Consider the following 11255-nt stretch of genomic DNA (forward strand, 5'->3'; position numbering starts at 1 on the left):
TGAGGCAGGCCCAGAATTCTGGGAGCTTGAATGATATGTGGATGATGGTGTAGCCAATTTCATGGGCAAGATAGTTCTTCTACTCTGCATCTTCTCTTTCCTTGTTACTGAACTCTATATCACTACTAATGATGAACGATTATAAAAACATGCCACAAGAATCTCTCACGGCTTGTTATTGAGTAACCCTGGTCTGTCTGGCTGACCAGATACGTAAATCACAAGCTAGCAACCATCCCTATATGGCCATCCTGTGCAGTAAATCAAAGTTCTCATGTAGCAGACAGCGCACTGCCACAGCTAGGTGCTGGGAAGAGCGTGAAGGTACAGTTCTTGGATGGACATCTCATTTACATCTCTCCACCCAGTTAAGGTCACCATAGTAGATTTTACTTCACTCTGTTATTTGGTTATATGATTACCAGCCAGTGCTGTAAATGGTTTCCAGGGTTAAAGGGAACCATTAGGCTTGTAATTCAGTGTAGAGCCACCAGACATGGAAAGAAGACTAATAAAGTGACAGGAAGGATGGGAGAAATAAGAAGAGAGGAGGTAATGATGGTGAAGGAAGAAGTAGGCAGCACAACATCCAAGTGAATAGATGATGGTTGCCACCATCTACCACCATCTGTCACAGCACTGACGTATACTACATAACAAAATATATTGCCATCACCACCATCTACCACTATTTGTCACAATACTGAAGTATACTATGTCGTGCAATAAACTCCCTTTCAAGCTGTATATTGCTGCTACAATTTTACAAAGTAACTGTGCAACAAATGTATAAGTTCTGGTATGAAAATACTGAGCTAAAAACAGCTAATCCCATACTACCTAACCTACACTAAATGTATTAAAGTTTTTTTTTTTTTTAAATTAAAACAGCATCCATGCTGACAAAAGAATAACTGTGAAACAGACAGATCATAAAATGGATAACTACACATCAGTAAACAGAATAATGGAGTGTTTTAATATGCATGAAATAGAGGGTCCGAGATAGGGTTGAGGAATGCAACTAGCCAGTACAATTGATAGGTAGTGGTGACTATCATCCACTCACTTGATGCAGAGCTGCCTACTTCTTCCTTCACCTTTATCATTCTATTTCTGTGTCTGTCCTCCTCTCTTCCTATTTTTCTCTTTCTTTCTTGCCACATTTGGTTATTCTTTCCACTTTGGGTGGTTCAGCACTGAGTGGCAAGTCTAATGGTTTCCTGTAACCCAGAAAACAATTTACAAAGCTGAGTGGTAACCATATAGCCAGACCACAGGGTGTTGTGATGCCTATTAACCCCTACACCGCGGGCATGTTTACCGATGTTTTGCGTGTGCTGCGGGGTTATTCGGGCTCCGACAGACTCTCAAAAAATATTTGCCAAAAATCAGTTATTAGTCCTAGAATATTAAAATTAAATATGCTTATGGCACATACCTTCAGCTTTCTCCTGGAATGTTTGTTGAGCCTTCGTCAGTTACCGTAGGACTTGTGGAGACCTCTGAAGTTGGGTAATGAAGTCTCCACTTTACACTTCTCGACAACCCGTAATATGATTACCACAGCCAGATATTAACACTATAAACACTACTCTATGATTTTCAAGTAGTTTGGGATCCATACTCCAAAAAAAAAAAAAAACACTGTGAAAGCAATGAAAATTATGAGTGCGTCTGACCGTCGCACTTGCGCTAGTTCGCTCTTGGTACTCTGTCATTTAATATTCATAAAACCCCTCACACTTTATATTTCTATTACTATATAACACTTATATATATCTACAGTCTTTATCCATAAGTTTCCTTCAGTAGTATTAGTTTATTGTCACTGTAGGGATTCAATTTCTTTCAGTAAAATACGTAGCATTCATTTTCTCGTCCTGTATACTAGCATTGAGAGTGAATGTCACTTTCATCTTCACTCTCATAACTCATAGTATTCAGACATGCTAGAGTGAAACTTTCACTTTCATTACTCCTAGGGTATATACTTGTATTCTTATAATACTACTCATTTACATTTCTATTTACGTTCTCTAATTTATTTACGTTACTTACATTTCTATTTTATTTACAGTGTGTTATGCACTGTCACTTGAAGTAACTTATAAAACTATTTTCCATTGTTCACGTATATTTACATTCATTACTTTCACTTGCTGTTTACACATTATTTACAGTTCCACTTGCACTGTTTTACTCAATAGAAAGATCGTAGTCACTCTTTTATCAATTGTCAGCCCTTTACCTCTTTCCACACGAGGTTTAGTAGGGGGTAAAGGTCACAGGGCCCTTTGCATGGGGGTGAAAAAGTCCCTAAAGTCAGCAAGAGGAAACAGACGTACCTCCACTTCAGAAGATGAGAGTGAACTGATAAGGAAGGGCCGGGGTAGAGGCCTACTTAGGGGATATTCAGTACTACCAACGTTAATGCCTGAAACAGCTATGTATAGCACTGAAATGATTGGCAGGAAATCCAGACAATACATTATAAATTAGGTAGTTCCAGGTGAATGTAAATATCACTTAGGCTTCTCCCTTCCCTCCTTATATGTATATTTATTACGAAAATAGATTATACGGCATATTTCAAGGGGAAAAAAACAGCGAAAATTAGCTAATGAGTGCATGTGAGGTGTTGTCAGGTGATAATTAGCCAATTCCAGGTGTATGGCACTCTCACTTACCTTATTTCTTTCTTGTATATATTATTTGGTATAAGAATAGGGCATAGGGCTTATTTCAATGGATGAAATCAGTGAAAAATTCCAGGGAAGATTTACTTAGCGTAGCACGGCCGGGCAGGCGAGAGGATAGGGTAATGGAGGGGGGGGGGGGGTAGGGAGGGGAGTCAAGAACGGGGAGAAATGGCTAAATTGTCAACAATGGATGGGAGTACAAATGAGATTAGGAGTGCTGACTAGTGTTGGACATTGGCAGTACTGATAGATGATACAAGCCCCCACTTGGAAGCCCGGGTGACTTCAAAATAACACAGAATCACAAAAGCAACGCCCCGCAGTATGATCCCTTGCTCCCAAGCGTCACGAAAGTGACGCCCCGCGGTTAAGGGGTTAATTTGGTGCCCCTCTTAACTGTGTGGAGAGACAAATGCAGCAACCACCCGGGAAACAAGCCTCCACATCTTTTCCTATGCCTTGCTGTGGCATGGTGCTGTCAATAGCAAAGGAACATTGGTTCACTGCACAGGATGGCCCGCAGGGGTGGCTGCTTTCCTGTGATTGATGGGTCTGCTCAGCCAGACAGACTGGAGCTGATCAACAACAACAAAAACAACATAAGAAGGCCTGCGATGAAATAACAAAGTTGTGTGGATATCTATTTATCATGACAAACCTAGGTACATGATGTGATACTGGCTCAAGCACCAGCCGATCAGGGTGGTTCTCCCGAGGGGAATGGGAATGCTGGTGATAGGGAGAGCTGGAGCTCCTGTTTCACTGGCTACCTAACCATCCCTGTTTGCTGACCTTTTCAGTGTGACACTAACATGGAGAGTAGACCAGTGTACTTCGCCAAACACTAAACCACATGCACTTAACATATCACACAACGTACCCCACTTCATCATATGGGCTGACACAAGCAAAGGCATACATCCAGAAAACTTTGCCCCTGCTACCTAGTGGCGGACCTTTTGAGGGGAGGTGTGACAAGGACTTCATCAAAGATCGTGGGGCGAGGGTGAGATGGGGCTTGAACTTGTGCGAGAGGGTACAGGGCTTTGTGGTTTCCAAGCTGCCACTTTCGCCAAACAGAGAGGGGCCCGAACCTGGGAGTACGCCCCAGGAGGATGCCCTAGCAATGGGTGTATAATGGCAGGGCAGTTACAGTGTCAAGGCACACTTGGAGCGTGTCCCTGTAGCTGTCTCAGTAGGGTGCCCCGAGGCCACTGCCACGGCCACTAGTCAAGGCTAGTGGGCTAAGGGTCCCAGATCCATTACTGGGACCTGGGACTGTGCAGTGGGTGGGGCCTGTGGCATGTCTCTCCCCTTTATTATTTTCACTGATTATGACCAAGTTAAAGAATGAATTTCAAAGCAAGCCTGAGGACACTAAATCACCCAGGGGTGTCAGAATGGTACTGAGGAATGTAGGAAGTCTGAAGGGTAGAGCAGGGGATGTAGATGAGACATTGAACAGGTCCAGGTGGATGTGGGATGTGTGCAAGAAGTCAGGTATAGGGATGTATCAGCCAGAAAGATTGCTGGGAGGGGCTGTTATTACAAGTTGTTTTGGTAGGGTAGGACAGACAGATATGGTGGTGTGGGTGTGTTGGTTGGGGAGAAATGGGTGGACTCTGTCATGTTATGAGAGTAAGTGATAGGATAATAATAGTAAAAATTTTGTTCATTGGGAAAATGGTTGCATTTATACCGGCATATGTTCCACAGGGAGGCTTGGATGTGGTACAGCAGGATAGATTTTGGGATGACTTAATATGTGTAGTAAGTGGTAAGGAGGAGGATGAGATTGTAGTTTTGAGATGGAACTTAAATGGTCATGCAGGTAAGGCAGCTCAAGGAGATGAAGGAATATATGGGGGATGTGCATATAATACAAGAAATTAGGAAGGTGAAGGGATACTCAAGTTTGGAGAGACAATGAACATGATTTGTGTGGAACACACATATTAGGAAGAGAGAGAGAGAGAGCAGGTTGATTACCTACATGTCTGGGGGAAATAGTAGCCAGATAGACTACTTCCTGGCCAGGAGGGCTGATAGGAAGTTAGTGAGAGATGTTAAAGTTGTAGGGAGTGAGGAGTGTGTGCAAAAACACAAGTTATTGATATGTGACAAGGTGCTTCAGGAGCATGTGATGAAAAAGAGGACTTATGCACCTAGGAGGAAAATATGGATGCTGAAAAATGAAGCAATAAAGGATGCCTTCTACAGGGAGATGAGGAGAGTGGTGGCTGAACGTGGAGATGTTTACGAAAGTGTTAATGAACAGTACAGAGCCCTCAGGGGCAACCTCTTGAGAGCTACTGATATAGATGTGGATGGGCAAGAGGCCCACCAAATCATAAAGCTACCTGGTGGTGGGATGAGGGTGTAGAAGCTGTAGTTAAGCTCTGGGAATGGAAGAAGGGTGGTAACAGAGAGGAATACTTGGCTGCCAAGCATGGAGCTAGAAAAAAGGTTTACAAGGTGAAGTCTGAGTCACAAAGACTTTTACTTGATAACTTAAATCATGTGGAACAGAAGAATATGATACTTAAGGTGCAAAATCACATGAAGAGGGAGAATAGGGATATCGTAGGTGAGCAGTGTGTGAAGAATGATGAAGGAAGGGCAGTGGTGAACAATGGGGATATTAAAGATGCATGGAGAAAGCATTACAGCCAGTTGTTGAATGAGGAGTTTGACTGGGACAGGGAAGGATTGGAGCCTGCAGATCTAGTGTTTGGCCCTTGGCCTTTGATAGATGCTGCTACCGTGAGCGGGGCAATAGGCAGCATGCAGGTGGGGAAGGCAACAGGTGTGTCTGGGTTGACTGCTGATAAGTTGAAAGCCTCAGGAGATGTAGGAGTGAGGTTAGTCACTGACCTAATAAATACAACTGTACATAAGTGTGTTGTCCCAGTTGATTAGCTGAAGAGTGTAATTGCAAATGTGTACAAGGGGAAGGATGATGCCCTGGAAAGAGGAAATTATAGAGACATAAAGCTTTTAGACCAGATAATGAAGGTAATGGAAAGAGTTCTAGAAGGTATGATTTGTTGAAATGGAGAGGGCCTTTGACAGTGTCTCAAGAGAGGTGGTGGAGATCTGGAGAAGGCCTTTGACAGAGTTCCAAGAGAGGTGGTGAAGATTTGGAGATGGCCTTTGACAGAGTCCCTAGAGAGGCGGTGAAGTGGGCAATGACAAAGCTTGGGATCGAGAAGTGGCTGGATAAGGTGTTTATGACCATGTATGTGGGTGCTTGCACCCAGGTAAGGGTGAATGGAGATTTGAGAGTTGAGTTTTCCGTGAATGTTGGTATGCACCAGCGGGTAAGTTTTGAGCCCCTTGTTGTTTATCATAGTGCTTGAAGCCCTCTCATGTGACTTCAGAAATAGACTCCCGTGGGAAGTGTTGTATGCTGATGATCTGGTGTTGATTGCAGAGAATGAAAAGGAGGCGGAGGAAAGATTTGGGAAGTGGAGAGATGGTGTGGGGCACAAGGGTTTAAGAGCAAATGCAGATAAAACAAAAGTGATGGTATCTAGGGCTGGTGGCAGTACTGTCAAAGAAGAGGAAGAGTGGCCATGTGCGATTTGCTACAAGGATGTGGGAAGTAACTCCATCTTGTGCAGTGTCCGTGTGGTGGTGTATAAGAAATGTAGTGGTATTAGAGGCAGAATGCAAGATAATGCTGATTTCATATGTGCAGTGTGTCAGGGAGACCAGGTGGAGATTGTCAGGCATGAAAGGACTGAACTTACTGGTGAGTCTCTTGAGCGTGTGGAAAAGTTTTTTTATTTGGAAGACATGTTATGTGCTGGAGGTGGGGCTGAGGCTAGCTCTGTGGCTAGAGTGAGGAGTATTTTTAAGTTCACGGAGCTGTTGCCTGACACTGAGAGCTCTCCCTCTGTGCTAAGGAATCATTGTATGCAGCATGTGTTAGGAATGTAATGCTGTATGGCAGTGAGACTTGGAAAGTATGGGAAGAGGATATTCGCAGGCTCAAACATACAGAAATGACAATGATTAGGTGGATGTGCAGTGCGTCCCTGAATGTGAGGCCTTGGGGGGGCTAGGTTGATGATGGAAGAGTTGAGGGGTACAATGGGACTTGAGCATCCTGGTGTTATGATCAGGAGTGATAGACTGAGATGGTTTGGGCATGTGGAGAGGATGAGGAATGATGTGCAGAAAAAGAGAAGTGTTAATGTTAGGGGTAGGGTTGCAAGAGGTAGACCGAAATAAACAGGGGACGAGGTCACTGAGTGTGACCTCGGGGATAAGGGACTGAATAGAGATGCTGCCACAGATCATGTGGCAGGGACAACCACCATTAGGTGACCAAGGCCGATGCATGCAAACATGTTGGAGCTTTGAAAAACGAACGAACGAATGAACACACACGCATGCATGCTTGGACACACACACACACACACACACGCATGCATGCTTGGACACACACACACACACACACACACGCATGCATGATTGGACACACACACACACACACACACGCATGCATGCTTGGACACACACACACACACACACACACACACACACACACACACACACACACACACACACACACACACACACACACACACAATAAAGAGCAACAGAGGCAAGGCAAGGCTTATTGGCTGCTAACCATGAATCTTGTCCTTTTGATTAGCAGTGAGGTAGTGGCCACCAGTGTAGCTGGCCACCAGATTTTCGAGACAGCGATGGAGACCATGGGAGTCCTCAAGCCCCTGTGCTAAGCGAGCCATGAGATCCATGGCAGGGGCATCCAGTGGTGGGGGGCCATCATACGGCAGCAGCAAACGCAAGAAGTGCTGCCCTGCCTGTAAGGCATTGTGGCGGCTGTTGAACCCATGGCATACACCCCCCTCACATGGCACTGGAAATTTTACACACAATGTATGACATGAATATTGCAGAAGTATTATTCAAATACCCTAACTGTAAAATATAACACATGCAGTTACTAATACAGTATATCAATCATTCTAACACTATAAAATTCACTACAGTGTGTGGTGGCTCACCATTGACAAGGACAACACCAGTGGCTGGATCCTCCAGAGGACAATGTGTGGCAGAAGAGCAGAGTGGGTCACCAATCTCCACATCATCTACATCTGACAGCTTGAGGCTGTCTCCTACCAACACAAACTGCTCACGCCGGAAATCCTTCATTAATATAGGCCCAAGGGAAGAGATGGACAGGTGTTGCAGGAGCTGACCCACATCACGTGCCAGCTGCAGAACCATCAGCATTTGTTACTGTACTAGGTAAGCCTCATATCTTCACTAAACTATCCTCTCCCTACTAATTTTTCATAAAGAGTACAATACAGTCATGGATAAATGTTCAACTTGCAATAAAGGACTGTTGATGAAGCTGTGCCATTACATTATACACCCATGTCATTTTCTCACATCTATGGCTGATGGTGGTTTTGTCAAAGAAGAGGGAGAGTGGCCATGTGCAGTTTGCCACAAGGATATGGGGGGGGGGGGTAATTCCATTTTATGCAGTATTTGTGATAAGTGGGTGCATAAGAAAAATGGGAGAAATGGCATTCCCCCAAGCTAGACCCTGTATTGGATCATATAGCCCCGCTAGGTTACAGGAGCGCGCTACTATTCCCGGCACGGCAGTCCTGGGCGAGGCTCGAACTCGCAATCCCCGGATTACAAGCTTGATGCTCTACCACTGAGCCACTGTGCCCCCTGGGTGCATAAGAGATGTGGTGATATTAGAGGTAGACTGTGAGATAATGCTGCTTTCATGTCTGTGTTGTGTCAGGAAAAGCATGTGAAGATTGTCAGGCATGAAAGGACTGATCTTCCTGGTGAGTCTCTCAAGTGTGAGGAAGAGTTCTGTTGCTTAGGAGACATGTTATGTGCTGAAAGTGGGGCAGGAGCTAGCTCTGTGGCTAGAGTAAGGAGTGGTTGGAAGAATTTCAAGGAGCTGTTACCTCTTTGACATTGAAAGGGCTCTCCTTCCATGCTAAGGGATCTTTGTGTGCAGCATGTGTTAGAAATGTAATGCTGTATGGTACTGAGACCTGGGAAGTAGAGGAAGAGGATATTCGTATGCTGAAGCGTACAAAAATGACACTGACTAGGTGGATATGAAGTGTGCCCTTGAATACAAGGCCTTGGGGGGCTAGGTTTATGATGGAAGAGTTGAGAGGAAGGATGAGACTGGAGTGTATTTGTGTTGTGATGAGGAGGGGTAGACTGAGATGGTTTGGGCATGTGGAGGATGGGGGATGACAGTTGGGTGCAGAAAGTGTGGAATATGAAACATTAGAGGTAGGGTTGCAAAGGACAGACCGAAAAAGCCCTGGGATGAGGTCATAGTGTGTGACCTCTGGGATAAGGGACTGAATAAGGAGGCTGACAGAGATGGGTCAGCATGAAGAGCTGCCAGTAGGTGACCAAGGCCAACACACGCAAGCATGTTGGCGCCTTTATAAACGAAATGAAATGATACTACTGCAGTATCATGGTAAATATGAACAAAAGACATCACACATGCTAAAATCAGTCATTAAAAGTATAGAGTTAATAAACACACGAAACCATTTCGGAGAGGAGCAAAAGTATATGAAAGTGTGTGGAAAAGAATGTAAAAATGTGAGAGAAAGTGGAAAAATACTGACAAATGGAAGTAAAATAAAAAACGACAGAAAGAAAATTATGAAAGTCACATGAATAGGAATGATGAGGGCAGGGTGTTGGCCAACATGACTGGTTTTAGTGATACAACAAGACAACATTAGGTGCCTGAGAATGTGCAACTGGCATTAGTGAGGAATGCTGTGACTACTGAAGAATGGAAAAGCAGCAGGTGTTCATGAGGTATACTCGTATGATATGCAGAGATGATAAAATGAAGCAGAAAGAATGGATTCAAAAATAACCGTGAAAAAACTAGACAGGTTGCATGAATGGAGCTGTATTAGGGGAGTAGATGAAGCCTGTGATATATATATATATATATATACATACAGTATACTGCATATGTATATGACTACCGGATACGTCTATGTGACGCCACAAAATATGGTGAATGTTTTTGGCGTATCCGACAGAGCCAGGATTCCAGGGGCTTGAATGATGAGTGAATGGAAGTGTGACCCATTGGTCTGGGCAAATTTGGACTGTCTGGAGATTGCTACTCCTCACCCTTCCCTAGGGTGGGAAAGGAGGTCAGGATTGTGATGATGATGATGATGATGACAAGTATATAAAAGCTGAGATACCCAGTAATCAGAATGAGTGCAAAAATTAGGAAAGGTATATGGAAGAATAATGATGTAAAGGTTAGGAAAACAGCATATCAGAATGTGTATACAATAAAAAGGATGGTTTTAGGAATGGTACAGGATCTGTACAGCCGATGTTTGCAGTAGGACTGGTAAGGTAATTATGGCATCTATGGATCTGAAATAAATTAACGCATGGTGCTTTAGTGAGTTAGCATGCCCCAGCTCAATGTGGCTCACTGGAGGTCAAGGCCAAAAGTTGGCTGGAATTTACTGTTCTTTATGTTACCCCATAGGGCCATCCCATTACTTCCCTACACTGTTTATATTACCTACATAGAACAGATTTTTTATTTATTTATTTTTTAAATAACAGAACAGAGGAAGGAAAAACAAATAAAAAAAAAAAAAATCCATACACCTGATGACAGGCATCCTCCATTCATAAAAAATCCGCAACAGTTGGCCTTGAATAGCTGTAGGCTGAAGTTTGGTGGGAAACAACTCTGGGGAAGTGAGTTCCAAAGAGATGCAGTTCGAGGAATAAAAGATTTCTGATAGACAGAAGATCTGCAATATGGCAGTGTGACAGTTCAGTAATGGTTGTTACCAGAGGCATGGAGAGGAGGCACAATGGATACAACTCTGTCTGAGCATTTGCCAAAAAGGATATATAAAATAATGCAAGGGAGGTAACATTTCTTCTTACCTGCAGGGGAGGTAGTTTATTTTGTAACAGCAGGGTTATTAATAATTCTAACAGCTTTGTTCTGAATTTTGTCTAGTTGTTTTAGTGCAGCCTCTCCACATCCATTCCACAAGGATGAGCAATAATCTAGCTGAGAGTGCACATGACTCTTATAAATTATAGTTAACTGCTGGTCAGTGAAGAAGCTACGAACTCTGTACAATAATTGAATTAGAAACCTAGTGATCTGCAAAAGATATGGTGTGGTCATAAAGTGAGAATGGATGTTGAAAGATGTGAATGAGTTTGAGGGTGAGAAGTGTGGTAAAGTAAGGTGCAGAAATTGCAAAGGCTACTGACAGGGGAACAAGTTGTATGGGTAAAGTATGTATGGAGAAGCATATAACAAGCTGAAGCACCCCTTTTTAGAACCCTTTGGTTGTGTAATTCCATTTCTGGCTGATTCTTGGCAGTGTTAGATATTAAAAGAACACTAACATCATCTGGAGGTGGTAGCGTATACCCACATGTCACTGTCAAAAGCTTTTTTGTTTTCTGCATTAGTGTACCTACAGTGCTCGTCAGAAGTATTCA

This window comes from Coenobita brevimanus, chromosome 89 (genome assembly GCF_032717465.1).
Source record: "Coenobita brevimanus isolate Jiangsu-jjx chromosome 89, ASM3271746v2, whole genome shotgun sequence".
NCBI classification, from domain to species: Eukaryota; Metazoa; Arthropoda; class Malacostraca; order Decapoda; family Coenobitidae; genus Coenobita; species Coenobita brevimanus.